This window comes from Lepisosteus oculatus, unplaced genomic scaffold, assembly GCF_040954835.1.
Source record: "Lepisosteus oculatus isolate fLepOcu1 unplaced genomic scaffold, fLepOcu1.hap2 HAP2_SCAFFOLD_70, whole genome shotgun sequence".
NCBI classification, from domain to species: Eukaryota; Metazoa; Chordata; class Actinopteri; order Semionotiformes; family Lepisosteidae; genus Lepisosteus; species Lepisosteus oculatus.
Window position 1 is genome coordinate 904,761 of NW_027168257.1, and position 15,058 is coordinate 919,818.

The window sequence follows — 15,058 nt, forward strand, 5'->3', positions numbered from 1 at the left end:
TCTCAAATAGTTTGTGATTCCTCTAGACGTTTATACAGTAGAAGCCTGCTTCGTGGCTTAAATCCAAGCTAAGGAAACGAGTTAGAGGTCTGATGCAGAACTGCGAATTCAATGAAGGGGAACACTACAGTACATTGCACTGTATGTGTGAGGAAAGCTGCCCCCTACTGTTCCTTGTCGACCGAACAGAGGACTGTAAAGGATACCGCTAAGAAACTTTGGGATGCTGGTTGGAATCCAGCTCCAAAGTAGCCCCTTTGGGTGTTATGTCATCAAAAAGTAAGAACAGCGAATCTCCATTTGATCAAAAGCGCAACAGAACTGTTTTCCGTGGAGCAGGTTTCAGACCCGTAGACCTGTTTTATTTGTAGGGCAGGGCGCATTCCCAAACGCGAATCTCCTGTTTTAGAAATGCTTTGGGCGGCGTGAAGTGAAAATAAGAAGTGGGCTCCAGATGCACATGGAAGCAATCAAGTGTTTCATCCGAGCTGTTTCAAAGACTGCTCAACAGCTTTCCTTTTACAGAGGCCCAACGATTAATGATGGGGGTGCACCCTTCAATGTGCCTTACGACTCTAGGGAGTGATTGAGACGATTCGTAGCGTGTGTTCATTTCCCTCTATTCCCCATGTTGCAGTGGTAAGATGACGTAAATTCCTGCTTCGACACGTAACGGCGTTATAATCAAGTACAGGAGCTGAGGGCTTTTGTTTTGTTTCGTTTTCTATGGCGTTCGTAAGCGCGCAAAACAAAGACAATTCCTGCGTCTAACACGAATGTAAATGCTTTTGAAAGTGCAGTGTGGTGCAGCTTGTAAAATCCTTGTCCACATTTGTGGTTTGTTGATGTTTTTTCTGTCTGCCAAAGTTGCATTTTGACATCCGGACGGGGAGACTTTATCATTTGAACGTGAAGCCAGCCTTAAACCCTCTGAGGCGTGTCTGTCTGCCGGCATGTATCTTGTGAAAGGTTTTTTTTTTAACAGAGAGCGACTTTAAAAAGGTTTCCGCAGCCACCTCGCACTCCGTGTTAGATTATAGGAGGAATGCGGCGGCGGCGAGCTCGCTGTAGTCGTGGCCGAGTAGTTAAGGCGATGGATTTGAAATCCATTGGGGACTCCCCGCTCAGGTTCGAATCCTGCCGACTACGGCGTCTGCCGCACGTCACCTTGTGCCTGTGCGGCAAAGGCGAAGTGCCGCTTCTCCTTTCCTGGTACTATAAAAATGCTACATCGCTTGGTCCTGCTTCCATAAAAAGCAGTTCTTCAGGTAATTCTACTCTCTTACCAAAGCTGTTAGGTTTCTTTCCGTGGTGAGATGGGTTGTCATGCAACGCTGCCACATAGTGCCGACAGACAAGTGTGTTGCGGGAGAAGAGAAAAGTGTTTGAAGATTTAAGAGTGTCTTAGGTGGAGCCAAAATCAAGTGTCACAAATGCAAGTGGGAAGATTTCCAATGTTTAATATGGTCAAAATAAGCGGAAGTTACCAGCTGGTCCGGCACAGTCTGCCATGCTTTTGTCATATACTGTAAAGTGGTGTGGAACTGGGTGTCGAACTGGAGCCTCACCATTTGCATATGTGAGGCTCCAGTTATACATCGAGTGTCACATTAAATGACAAAAATGAAGAGAGTTAAAGCACCTGGAGAGGTTTTCTTACAACTTTTGAGCTGACACAGTTTTGGAAAATGTTTCCTTCACGGTGCACTGAACAACATAGGCAGCCAAGAGTCTCCAAAACAAAACAGAATGGACAGATAGGAGAAAATTCCCACTCGTCCTGAAGTTCCCAAAATCCAGCACTGAGCGTAAACAAAGTGTCTAAGTAGCGTGGGAATGCTAACCCTAACCCTAGCTGGAGTTTGAGCAATCCGGCACTGAGCGTAAGAAGATGAGTCAAAGTAACGTCTAATCGGATTAGTTTCCTTAGAGCTGGTTCAGAGTTTGCTCAAGAGTTTACCTTTCACAGATGCGCAAAGAAGAATGTTGGGGGTGCACGCTTCAAGGCGCCTTACAGCTGTAGGGAGTGATTCGAGACGATTCGTGGCGTGTGCTCGTTCCCATATACCGTACGACCCGGGGTGCAGTGCTAGGATGACGTACAATACCGCTTGGGCACGTAACGGGGTTATATGCAAGTGCAGGACGTGAGGGTTTTCGTTTGTTCGTTTTGTTTTGCTCTGCTTTGCTTTGTTTTGCTTTCCATCGCGTTGGTAAGAGCGTAAATAAAAAGGCGATTCCTGTGTCTACCACTAATGTAAGAGCTATTTCAAGTGCGACGTGGTGCGGCTTTTCAAATGCTTGTGGGCATTTCTCTGTTGTTGATTCTTTTTTTGTGTGTAACAAAGTGGCATTTTCATGTCCGGACGGGGAGACTTTATCATTCCGACATGAAGCCACCCTTAAGTCCTCTGAGGCGTGTCTGTCTGCAAGGCTTGTATTTTGGAAATGTTTTTTTGAAACGGAGAACGACTTTGAAATAGGCTTCCGCCGGCGCCTCGCGATCCAGGTAAGATTGTAGCAAGAACGCAGCGGCAGTGGGGCTTGCTGTAGTCGTGGCTGAGTGGTTAAGGCAATGGACTAAAAATCCATTGGGGTCTCCCCGCACAGGTTCCAATCCTGCCGACTACGTTGTCCACTTTCAGTCGGTGTGTTTCGGCTCAAGCAAAGAAGCGCGCCTCTTTGCTGTTCCTGGTGGTTTTAAAACGCCCAATCGCTTGTACCCGCTGCCTTAGAAATAAGTTCTTCAGCGTCCGCAAATGGCATTTTGCAGCTGGAAGCAGATGTCGACGCGTTTTGCACAGAGCACCAAAAAAGCATCTTTTTTGAAGGCCCAGGCACTGAGCATTGGTGGTTCAGTGGTAGAATTCTCGCCTGCCACGCGGGAGGCTCGGGTTCGATTCCCGGCCAATGCAGTGGCTTTTGCAGCGAGCGGCTCCATCACTTGCATCCCCTTGCAACTCGCAACTGAAAACCCACTGAAGCTAAGCAGGTGTGAGCCAGGTCAGTACCTGGATGAGCTACAGGGAAAAACAAAGCTTCCAGCTGGAAGCGGTGTTAATGGTGCCGGCGGGGGGGCGCTCACCCTGAGGTCTGTGCGGGTCCCAATGCCCCAGTATAGTGACGGAGATGCTGTGTTGTAAAAGGGCGCTGACTTTTGGATGAGATGTAAAACCGAGGTCATAGCGCTCTGTGGTCATTCAAAATGACCACCAAAACCTTTGACAAAAGCTCTTGGTAATTGATGGTCTTCAATAATGCTTCTCCTTTAGGTACATTTTAAATCAGCTGAAAAATGCTGTGAAATGGGGGGGCACTTCAGGCCAGTGTAGGATTTGGGTTACAAGAACCATGAAACTGCACGAGAAAGCCCGTACACTGATTACACGGCTTTCTATTCAAAGGAGGACAAAAGAAATTCCCTGAGTTTGATTTTTTGCAGCACAGAGAGGAGCACTGTCGTGAGGCTGGTTAGCTCAGTTGGTTAGAGCGTGGTGCTAATAACGCCAAGGTCGCGGGTTTGAGCCCTGTACGGGCCAGGTCTAGGTCCAGGTCCCTGTTTGTGAAACAGGCAAATGACTGTCTCAGGGGCCCATTCCTCATTCTCAAGACACATGTATGCAGTATGTACACCGTGCATTGAGCAATAGGGACTGAATACACCACAGGTAAGGTTAGAAGTCATTCTGAGGTGCCACATGTGAGGGATACAGCTAGGCATCCGAAATGTAGGGTTTGAGACCCTTCAGGAGTACTGCATCCTTTGAGACAGACCCGTGCATGTTAAACAAATGATCATTTCTTTCGGCATTAGGGACTAAATATACTAAACATATGATGCTAAAATGTTATTTTCACATATATTAATGTAATAAATGATTGCTTATGCTTTAGAAACAAATCTAATTAAAATAAAAGCTTAAGTTTTGTATTTATCTTGTACCATAGAACATGATTTTCTTTGTATTTCAAGCCCACAAAGTGTCCAAATGACGCACTACATGATATAAGGAAGATTATCACATGCATATCGGTATTATCTTTCTTATGAAAATGCATTCCTTTCATTACCTTTTACTTTTTAAAATGAACTCAAATTGAGTATAATGTAATAATTTAAGTAGAATAGATTCTAATAATATAATGATCCAGTGTTTTGCACTACTTCACTGCTTCACTGCTCTATGCCATCTGGAAATAAATCCTCAGACTGCTTACTGCCCTGGGCATGTACCAATAAATTAAAGGAGCACATCTGTTTATCACTGCGTTGAAGCAGGAGACACACAGTCTCTGCAAACACATCCTAGATACAGTGTTCCAGCACCTTTGACCTCATCCAGAACGTATCATTTCTTGAAAGGGATTGCTGTCCGAATGCACATCTGAATCCCAAACAGAATCTCTAGTAAAATACGATCATTTGTGAAACAGGCAAATGACTGTCTCAGGGGCCTATTCCTCATTGTCAGACACATGTATGGAATGCTTTCACCGTGCATTGAGCAATAGGGATTAAAAACACCGCAGGTAAGGTTAGATGTCATGTTCTATGATCATTTCTTTCAGCATTAGGGACTAAATATACTAAACGTATGATGCTAAAATGTTATTTTTACATATATTAATGTAATAAATGATTGCTTATGCTTTATAAACAAATCTAATTAAAATAAAAGCTTAAGTTTTGTATTTATCTTGTACCATAGAACATGATTTGCTTTGTATTTCAAGCCCACAAAGTGTCCAAATGTTCTATGATCATTTCTTTCAGCATTAGGGACTAAATATACCAAACGTATGATGCTAAAATCCTGAAAAAAGGATGTGCTCCATCTCGTCAGTAGATTGGATTCCAAAACTGATTTGGGTCAATATACATTACCTTTGAAATTAAAGTACAGTCTACTGTAGGGAACCATCAACTTAGAAAGCATTGGCCTTCCCTGGGGGTCAGGTAGGTGCAAAAGATAAACCTTTATCCTATCTTTATCTTAAGATAAGTGGCCAAGCAGTATTTTTCCAAGTTTCACCAAGCACATCATGTTGCCATAGTAGACAAAGTTCTATAAAATGTTAAATAACTTTTAAAAAAAGCATCTTGGTCTTACAGTACTGTACAAGGTGAATTAAACTGTCCCTGGTAATAAAAAGTAATTAGAAGCATCTCAGAAACTTTATCTCTAGAAACATTAGCTGTTTTATATCATGTAATTTAGTGTGATGTTGTCAGAATTCAAGGACATTAGCACACACAGAAATTGGTTCAGTTAAATCTAAAAAACACAGCTAAACATGGGTTTAAATGTAACAGAAGTCTTACCTCTTGTCAAAAGATTTAATTCAAGAAGCGATGTAATAAATGATTGCTTATGCTTTATAAACAAATCTAATTAAAATAAAAGCTTAAGTTTTGTATTTATCTTGTACCATAGAACATGATTTTCTTTGTATTTGAAGCCCACAAAGTGTCCAAATGATGCACTACATGATATAAGGAAGATTATCACATGCATATCGGTATTATCTTTCTTATGAAAATGCATTCCTTTCATTACCTTTTACTTTTTAAAATGAACTCAAATTGTGTATAATGTAATAATTTAAGTAGAATAGATTCAGGTAGGAAATATAGAGTCATGATGTTTATGGCTGACATCATTTCACATGGGTGAATTTTAAGCTAAGAAATAAAAACATTTACAATGAAGATACCATTGCTTAATTTTAAATGCCTTTAAAAAATAAATACCTCCTGAGAATAATTTGCCACTCCCAGATCCTTGGTAAGGTACTGTTTGAATCCAATCAGGAGAGGAGCATCCAGGGAGTGCTTTCTATAGAGTCCAGCTTGGGCCACTCTCTTCCGGCCTGCTGATACTTTTTAACTACTCAGGGCCTGTAAGGATATAAAACACCGGTTTAAACATTTTATACCTATAAGACAAATTAGAATTTTAGTAAAAAATAGATACATCTGAAAAATAAAAAGTCTTACTGCTGATAGAGTTCTTCAGAGCTCACATCTTCCCCTTCCTTATCCGCTTCTGTTTCAGTTTCTAGAGCAGCCTCTGGCATCTCTTCCTCCTGGACTGCGGCCTCTTGCTCAGGGCCGCTGGAATGCAGGTAGATTCTTTTCAACATGCTTTTACATAATATGTTGTAACAATGATTTCAAAAAGAAACTACAGAAGCCTTACAGATTAAAAATATCTCACCTTGCCAATGTGTCTTCAGGCTTCCCATGTACAAAAAGGCCCAAGGACTCTAGCAGTCTTACAACCACTATCCTGTTTGCCTCACCAGACACGATCTCTATTCTGTGGTAATCCACGATGACCCCGTTCTTCAGGTGATTCATCATGTCCTCCCTCGCCTGTTGAGAGGCCATCCTGATGTTTTCTGCCGTGGCGTGCTTCATACACGCCCTCTTCAAGTGAGCAGGAAGCTGATCAAGAGTATTCAGGCACATCTTGCACACCAGGGGAATCCTCGCGGGTTTCCTTTGAAAATAAATAATACCATCTGTGTATAGAAACAAGCTAAGACTGATTTCTTAAATTATCCTTAATTTTCTCTCTCATAGTTTGAGCATAATGATTTTATTGCATTTATATAAGAATTGCTCATTGCTCCTAAATAAATAATGGTTTCATAAAAAAGTGAACACTTGGTCTCAGTCACAGACTTTCCAATAGAAGCCATTGTGGAGTTCAGCAACTGCAGGTCCTAGAAGTGGGGAAGGAATTTTAAAAGAGAAATTGAATTACAATACAGAAGGAATGGCTGAGGGATCACTGAAATATATATATACAAATTCCAAAGACTGAGTCCATATAGAAACAACTACCTTTCATTTTCAGTATAAGAAAAAAAAAACATTATCTTCCAAAGCATCATAAAATTGTCCCTTCTTCCAGACTCTACTTCTCTCTTGTAGTAGTATAGCAGACCTTTCCAGGTGAGCAGATCACAGAGTCCGAAATGAGCTTCCTCCATCAAGCAAAGTACCTGAACATGACTCTGTCTTCATAAAAGCGCCCCTGTAATAAAGAAATTAAATCCGAAATCAAGAGGGCAGTTGCCTACTGAAATACAAGAAGTCATCAATTTTAACCTAGCAACACATTAAAGGCTGCATCTATACAAGTACGATTCTAGAAATGCTCACCAGATTACGTTTTAAGAAGGAACTGCGCCTCAGGTTCCGCCGAGATCTTAACTCGGATGGCAGGATTCAGAGTCCGGAGTGCGGACTGATGGCGCACGGAGGGTCCATATACTGTGGATCCCTCAGTGATCTTCCGCGTATTCAAACCGCCAGCGTGTGACTCCCCTGTCCCCGTGACCTCATTGCTCTGCTCTCTCCTCTGTGCAGCTGAGCCCGACTCACGGTAAAATGGAAAAAAATATGCCCTCGACGTGAGATTTATTCTGGAGCGAGCCAGTGTTGCGCATAGCTGCCTTCAAAGCAGTTAACCCAGGTTCGATTCCCGGCCAACGCAGTTACGAATGTTTTCAAATGCTGTCATGAGCCTTGGATTGTGACTAGCGAAGCCTTTTGAAAGAGCTAAAGCACTGCAAAACGGAATTGAAGGAGAATCTTACAGGGGATTCTGAGCAGAGTCTGCATACATGCAGTCAGATAAAGGTGCTGAAAGCTTGAGCTACTCTCAATGTCATGCTGCCCTTCCCCGGAGTAAATCTGTTACATTGTAAGAATGCTTCTGGCAGGTTCAAAAAGAGACCCTTGTTAATTGGAGAAATCAATGATTTCGAATGAATTCTGTATGCGTTAAAAGACAGCTATACACAGAAAACATGCAGGACACTGCTCATGATGTTTCCCGAGCAGAAACACAGTGCGTTTTTCCAAGCCATTTGACAAAGCCCACCCACTGAAAACTGCAGCAGATCGTGTAAAGACGTTCAACTTTGTAACTACTGCACGCACAGGAAGCAGAATAAATTCCTCTTTTCAAACTGTCAAAGGTTTGCTTTGCGAACGCTGCAGGACATCGCACAATCTCTTTTGAATGGGGACAAACGATTTCTTATGGGGCGCAGTAAGTACAGACGTTTAAAATGCTCCACTCATGCCGACGATGCAGCATGAAGAAGCGCAACCTAACGTTTGACAGACAAAAGCCAGGCGCCGCTACGAGCAATATGAAATCATACTGACAAGCACACGGCGTTTCGCGCTGACACAAAAGTAATCTCGACAGACGCTGTTCTCTGCATAAAGCTGAAAGAGCGTTTCTGTTGACACGTAACAAGTTCGTTTCTTTCTACCATGATATCACCGTGACCAAATCTGTCTTTAAACACCTTGCTCAGTCTCTGACGAGACTGTCAAAAATTGCTTTCGCCGATTGTATTGCAAACCGGCGGAAGCGGGGTATTGGGAAAAGTTTTCAACTAGCAATAATCACGCCTCGGCTAACCCTCACAGGCTACGATACTGCCACTGCGCAAAGCTGACGGTTGCCAGGCAACCGCGGGGATCCTATGGAAATCGTTATCGATCGTGTCATGGCATGTCGTTGCTATAACGCTTCATATTTGTCGTCTTCTTCTTCTTCTAGCTTGAGGTTTTGAAGAATTTCATGACAGACAAGGGCTCCGTTGGGAACAAAGGGCGTTGTGAGAAAACCGTTGCTTATTTTCAGCAGCAGAAATACAACCCTTTAAATACAAGATGACAGAACAATGACGAAGGGCATGCCGGGAGGAACTCATGCACTACAGAGGAAAGGGGGCGGGCACGTACAGTTCACATTCAAGCCACAAGTACTCCTCTTGGATGTTGCACAAACAAATCCTAACGTCTTGAAAGCATTGCAGCATGTTTGTGTCCCACTTCCCGTGGCTGCGGGACGACTGACACGAACGGACAAACACAATCTGTGGCGTTTAGCGTGACATAGTCTTGCAGGCATCGTGCTGTCTCACTGCAATATTATACCGCTGGAGGAAACAGTCCATCTGGCCATGAAACTCATTTGAACGTCTAGCTACAGCAACTAACAATATCATGATTTATTCAGGATGTGTGGAATCAGCACGTCCCGGAGACAGCTTCCGAAATCGTGAGCATTCTCTGGTGGTAGGGGCGTTCAAGATGGCGCTCAGGTGGGAGGTAAAGTTTAGTGGTTGGGGAGTTTTTTTGAGTTTTTCATGACCTGAATGTTAATTTTTGCTTTTTTTGACTACAGAAAAATAAGGACTTAACACTAGTTGTTTAAACTTCAGTTATAATTGAAAGAAAAAAAAAACCATTTTTTTTTAGGTTTAAAAAGTCCGATATGAGTAACACTGGGAAAAGAAAAGAGAGTGCTGGGTCTTCGAAGGAGAACTCTAAGATACCTCAATCGTATATGTATACCACTACAAAAAAATCGATGGCAACTAAAGGGAAAAGTGAAGCAGCTGCAGGGGCAGCAAGAGGGCGGAGGCGCCGCGCGCCCGGCCGAAGTGTTGGACCGGTGCGCTTTACGTGCTGAAATAAACACGCGACAGCCCCGAAATGTTTCCAGAGTGCTGTGCACTGAAGACTTGCCTGGTGCTCCTCCGTGCAGATTCTTTGTCCTCCTCCAGTGCGGGACGAGCCAACACAAGGGAGCGCATTCGCCAACATCCAGGCACGCAATGCGATTTGGAAAGCAGCTCCTTTCCAAAGAGTTGCACACGAACGATCCTTCAGTCCCGCTCGGGGGGCACGGAGCCCCCGCCACACACAGCTTCAAGTAGCGAGTCAGGCGCCAGGGCTTTCGCTTACGGCCACACCACTCTGAACATGCCCGATCTCGTCTGATCTTGGAAGCTAAGCAGAGTCGGGCCTGGTTAGTATTTGGATGGGAGACCGCCTGGGAATACCAGGTGTGCTCAGGTTGCTCTCCCGACCAGGTTGCTCTCCCGGCCAGCAGGGGTCGCCGTTGGTGCCGTAGGCTTTGGGAGGAAAACCTGCAGGATGGAAAGGTGATCTATAGCCTCATCTCTAGAGATGTTTTGTTGCTGTGGCATGTGTGTGACCCATATTCAAAAAAAAAAAACCCGTCTGTAAAACGAATATCGAAGCTGCCTCTAAATCTGCAAATGAAGATGAGTCGATAAACCACTCGTTTTTCGTATAACTAGACATATATTCATTTGTTACCGATTTCATTCATTGAGCACGGATACAATAGAGGTACAGCCATTCACTGTTTGACATGTCTGCACTGGTACAGAACCGAGCAATCAGAAAACGGGTGAAACTGTCTTTAGACTCAGCATACAGTACCGAGGCCCCCCATGACCAAATAAAGGCTAACCTCGATAATCAGCCTAAAGAACGCAGACTACAGCAAAACGACTGACTTTGAAAAGGGAATGAACGTCCGGAAGGAGTAGTGGAACTAGCTTGAGATGCTTCTCCGGACCCCTAACTAAAAGCCAGCGAGAACCAGCAGCGGCGTCCACTCCTGTCGAACCGGGATCCTTCCGCAGCCACGCAGCTCGTGGTGTCCTAACCCTCCCGTATCTGATTTTGGACCAAGCACATCAGGGGAGAGCGCGAACGCAGTCCCCCACTTCTAGAAATTATGCAGTCGAGATTCCCACATTTGGGGAATTCGCAGGGGTCAACACAGCCGGAGTGCAATGGCCGAGCCTCGCCCTGGGTGAACCTCCTTCTTGATCAAGGTATTTCCCCTGCCAGGTAAGTATGAGTTAAACATGCCCCTGCAAGCGGCCCGCACCCACAGCACAAATCGCGCAGCCTAGGCCACCTCCTCGCCCCGCACGCCACCGCCTCCTGCTGGGCCCACTCTTTCACACACTCACACGCCACACTAACACTCAAAAGTGTGGGCAAAACGAGAAAACGAGCGCGCCGTTTCCTACACATCTGCAGTCGCCGTTGCGCATTCGCAGCATGTCCCGGGATGCAATTCGGCCTCATTTGCATAACTCCAGACCGGCAGATCGCCACGCAAGCTCGCGACGTGCGCCTGCCACACACCGAACAAACCTTTTCAGCAATTTCCAAAAAACGGGCCTGCTCGCCTGCCCACAAGGCTCCGTCTCTTACCTGTTCTCCAGAGCCTGCTGCCTTCTGTGCTTTTCTCTCGGCACCGCTGCAGTGCACACAACTCCTGCAGCGGGAGGGGGGGAGAAAGTTCCCGCGCTCCGCCGCAGGGAAGGCTCGCTCCGTGCGCACACGTCCTTTCGATGCCAGTCCAACAAGTGCTCCGCATTAGCTGCGTCGGGGCTCCGGCGTGTCGCACCTCACCTCACCTCGCACTGCCCCCTCCTTGAATGTCTGCCGCTGGGCATGCCCCGCTCTCCTCCGCCTTATCTTATCGCGTGTGAGCACCGACAATGGCCACAATGCCGGGGAATGGCACCTGTAAAGTGTTAATTGGGGCACAGGAACAGCCCGTCTCGTCTCGGGGGGGCCGGCTTCAGAGACAATACAGCAAACACAGCGGGGCGGGGGAAGAAGACGACACCACACATGCGGGTACATTCAGCTCCGGCGGGAACGAGACATTTGTCGGTCTTTTCAAGTGCCGAGAGCCGAGCAATCCTTCACTTGTATCGTTTCTCCCCGGTGACTAGATCTGGCCCTGCGACTCTCGACTGGGCTCACCCCCGGGGCAGCCCAGCAGGTGTGAGCCTGGCCGGCACCCGGATGGGAGATTCCACCCCGGAAAAGCTCCGGTTGCTGCTGCTCCTGCAAGAGGTGTGACTGGGACCAGTAGGGAGCGCTCACCCTGCGGGCTGTGTGGCTCTCTTACGCCCCAGCCTCCTGATGGCGACACTCTGCTGCACAAACAGGCGCCGTCCTTCGGGGGAGGCGTCAAACCGAGGTCCCGACCCTCCTTGGCCATTAGGAAACCCCAGGGCGTCTCTCAAAAAGAGACGCCGGGGGTGTCCCTCTGGTGTTAGTGCTCCCCTTTACCCATCAGTCGGGGTCTCCTCCTAATCCCCGTCTCACCTGTAACAATCAATGACGAGGCCCCCCTGTCCGTGAGATTTAGTACTCGCGCAAGAGACCGGGGGCAGAGCGCGAACGCGGTCCCCCGCCCCCCACAAAGTGCGCGCTCCGGGTTCCCTCTCGGGGCCCTGCAACACAGCGGAAGGGCAGGGAGAAGGAGCCTCTTGCTCTGACGCCGCAAGGCCACAAGAGGGCGGAGGCGCCGCGCGCCCGGCCGACGTGTTGGACCGGTGTGCTTTTTAAGTGCTGAAATAAACACGCGAAAGCCCCGAAATGTTTCCAGAGTGCTGTGCACTGGAGGTTTTTGTCTGGTGAAGACTTGCCTGGTGCTCCTCCGTGCAGATTGTTTGTCCTCCTCCAGTGCGGGACGAGCCAACACAAGGGAGCGCATTCGCCAACATCCAGGCACGCAATGCGATTTGGAAAGCAGCTCCTTTCCAAAGAGTTGCACACGAACGATCCTTCAGTCCCGCTCGGGGGGCACGGAACCCCCGCCACACACAGCTTCAAGTAGCGAGTCAGGCGCCGGGGCTTTCGCTTACGGCCACACCACCCTGAACACGCCCGATCTCGTCTGATCTCGGAAGCTAAGTAGCGTCGGGCCTGGTTAGTACTTGGATTGGAGACTGCCTGGGAATACCAGGTGCTGTAAGCTTTTGCTCTCCCGGCCAGCAGGGGTCGCCGTTGGTGCCGTAGGCTTTGGGAGGAAAACCTGCAGGATGGAAAGGTGATCTATAGCCTCATCTCTAGAGATGTTTTGTTGCTGTGGCATGTGTGTGACCCATATTCAAAAAAAAACCCCGTCTGTAAAACGAATATCGAAGCTGCCTCTAAATCTGCAAATGAAGATGAGTCGATAAACCACTCGTTTTTCGTATAACTAGACATATATTCATTTGTTACCGATTTCATTCATTGAGCACGGATACAATAGAGGTACAGCCATTCACTGTTTGACATGTCTGCACTGGTACAGAACCGAGCAATCAGAAAACGGGTGAAACTGTCTTTAGACTCAGCATACAGTACCGAGGCCCCCCATGACCAAATAAAGGCTAACCTCGATAATCAGCCTAAAGAACGCAGACTACAGCAAAACGACTGACTTTGAAAAGGGAATGAACGTCCGGAAAGAGTAGTGGAACTAGCTTGAGATGCTTCTCCGGACCCCTAACTAAAAGCCAGCGAGAACCAGCAGCGGCGTCCACTCCTGTCGAACCGGGATCCTTCCGCAGCCACGCAGCTCGTGGTGTCCTAACCCTCCCGTATCTGATTTTGGACCAAGCACATCAGGGGAGAGCGCGAACGCAGTCCCCCACTACCAGAAATTATGCAGTCAAGATTCCCACATTTAGGGAATTCGCAGGGGTCAGCACAGCCGGAGTACAATGGCCGAGCCTCGCCCTGGGTGAACCTCCTTCTTGATCAAGGTATCTCCCCTGCCAGGTAAGTATGAGTTAAACAGGCCCCTGCAAGCGGCCCGCACCCACAGCACAAATCGCGCATCCTAGGCCACCTCCTCGCCCCGCACGCCACCGCCTCCTGCTGGGCCCACTCTTTCGCACACTCACACGCCACACTAACACTCAAAAGTGTGGGCAAAACGAGAAAACGAGCGCGCCGTTTCCTACACATCTGCAGTCGCCGTTGCGCATTCGCAGCATGTCCCGGGATGCAATTCGGCCTCATTTGCATAACTCCAGACCGGCAGATCGCCACGCAAGCTCGCGACGTGCGCCTGCCACACACCGAACAAACCTTTTCAGCAATTTCCAAAAAACGGGCCTGCTCGCCTGCCCACAAGGCTCCGTCTCTTACCTGCTCTCCAGAGCCTGCTGCCTTCTGTGCTTTTCTCTTGGCACCGCTGCAGTGCACACAACTCCTGCAGCGGGAGGGGGGGAGAAAGTTCCCGCGCTCCGCCGCAGGGAAGGCTCGCTCCGTGCGCACACGTCCTTTCGATGCCAGTCCAACAAGTGCTCCGCATTAGCTGCGTCGGGGCTCCGGCGTGTCGCACCTCACCTCACCTCGCACTGCCCCCTCCTTGAATGTCTACCCCTGGGCATGCCCCGCTCTCCTCCGCCTTCTCTTACCGCGTGTGAGCACCGACAATGGCCACAATGCCGGGGAATGGCACCTGTAAAGTGTTAATTGGGGCACAGGAACAGCCCGTCTCGTCTCGGGGGGGCCGGCTTCAGAGACAATACAGCAAACACAGCGGGGCGGGGGAAGAAGACGACACCACACATGCGGGTACATTCAGCTCCGGCGGGAACGAGACATTTGTCGGTCTTTTCAAGTGCCGAGAGCCGAGCAATCCTTCACTTGTATCGTTTCTCCCCGGTGACTAGATCTGGCCCTGCGACTCTCGACTGGGCTCACCCCCGGGGCAGCCCAGCAGGTGTGAGCCTGGCCGGCACCCGGATGGGAGAGTCCACCCCGGAAAAGCTCCGGTTGCTGCTGCTCCTGCAAGAGGTGTGACTGGGACCAGTAGGGAGCGCTCACCCTGCGGGCTGTGTGGCTCTCTTACGCCCCAGCCTCCTGATGGCGACACTCTGCTGCACAAACAGGCGCCGTCCTTCGGGGGAGGCGTCAAACCGAGGTCCCGACCCTCCTTGGCCATTAGGAAACCCCAGGGCGTCTCTCAAAAAGAGACGCCGGGGGTGTCCCTCTGGTGTTAGTGCTCCCCTTTACCCATCAGTCGGGGTCTCCTCCTAATCCCCGTCTCACCTGTAACAATCAATGACGAGGCCCCCCTGTCCATGAGATTTAGTACTCGCGCAAGAGACCGGGGGCAGAGCGCGAACGCGGTCCCCCGCCCCCCACAAAGTGCGCGCTCCGGGTTCCCTCTCGGGGCCCTGCAATACAGCGGAAGGGCAGCGAGAAGGAGCCTCTTGCTCTGACGCCGCAAGGCCACAAGAGGGCGGAGGCGCCGCGCGCCCGGCCGACGTGTTGGACCGGTGCGCTTTTTAAGTGCTGAAATAAACACGCGAAAGCCCCGAAATGTTTCCAGAGTGCTGTGCACTGGAGGTTTTTGTCTGGTGAAGACTTGCCTGGTGCTCCTCCGTGCAGATTGTT

At 48.3% G+C, this 15,058-nt stretch overlaps 7 non-coding genes and 1 pseudogene across 7 annotated transcripts; 5 read left to right on the forward strand and 3 right to left on the reverse strand.

Moving 5' to 3' along the window:
- Nucleotides 1-1,067: 1,067 nt before the first annotated feature.
- Nucleotides 1,068-1,149, forward strand: trnas-uga (transfer RNA serine (anticodon UGA)). Its single transcript has one exon. It is a non-coding gene; the product is annotated as a tRNA-Ser (tRNA).
- Nucleotides 1,150-2,549: 1,400 nt separating this feature from the next.
- Nucleotides 2,550-2,631, forward strand: trnaf-aaa (transfer RNA phenylalanine (anticodon AAA)). Its single transcript has one exon. It is a non-coding gene; the product is annotated as a tRNA-Phe (tRNA).
- Nucleotides 2,632-2,844: 213 nt separating this feature from the next.
- On the forward strand, nt 2,845-2,915 carry trnag-gcc (transfer RNA glycine (anticodon GCC)). Its single transcript has one exon. It is a non-coding gene; the product is annotated as a tRNA-Gly (tRNA).
- Nucleotides 2,916-8,340: 5,425 nt separating this feature from the next.
- Nucleotides 8,341-8,482, reverse strand: LOC138233672 (U4 spliceosomal RNA). Its single transcript, XR_011187601.1, has one exon. It is a non-coding gene; the product is annotated as a U4 spliceosomal RNA (small nuclear RNA).
- Nucleotides 8,483-9,775: 1,293 nt separating this feature from the next.
- Nucleotides 9,776-9,894, forward strand: LOC138233749 (5S ribosomal RNA; annotated as a pseudogene).
- Nucleotides 9,895-10,546: 652 nt separating this feature from the next.
- On the reverse strand, nt 10,547-10,710 carry LOC138233765 (U1 spliceosomal RNA). The gene has a single exon (XR_011187690.1). It is a non-coding gene; the product is annotated as a U1 spliceosomal RNA (small nuclear RNA).
- A 1,809-nt stretch (nt 10,711-12,519) lies between these two features.
- LOC138233742 (5S ribosomal RNA) lies at nt 12,520-12,638 on the forward strand. Its single transcript, XR_011187671.1, has one exon. It is a non-coding gene; the product is annotated as a 5S ribosomal RNA (ribosomal RNA).
- A 635-nt stretch (nt 12,639-13,273) lies between these two features.
- LOC138233761 (U1 spliceosomal RNA) lies at nt 13,274-13,437 on the reverse strand. Its single transcript, XR_011187686.1, has one exon. It is a non-coding gene; the product is annotated as a U1 spliceosomal RNA (small nuclear RNA).
- Nucleotides 13,438-15,058: the final 1,621 nt, after the last annotated feature.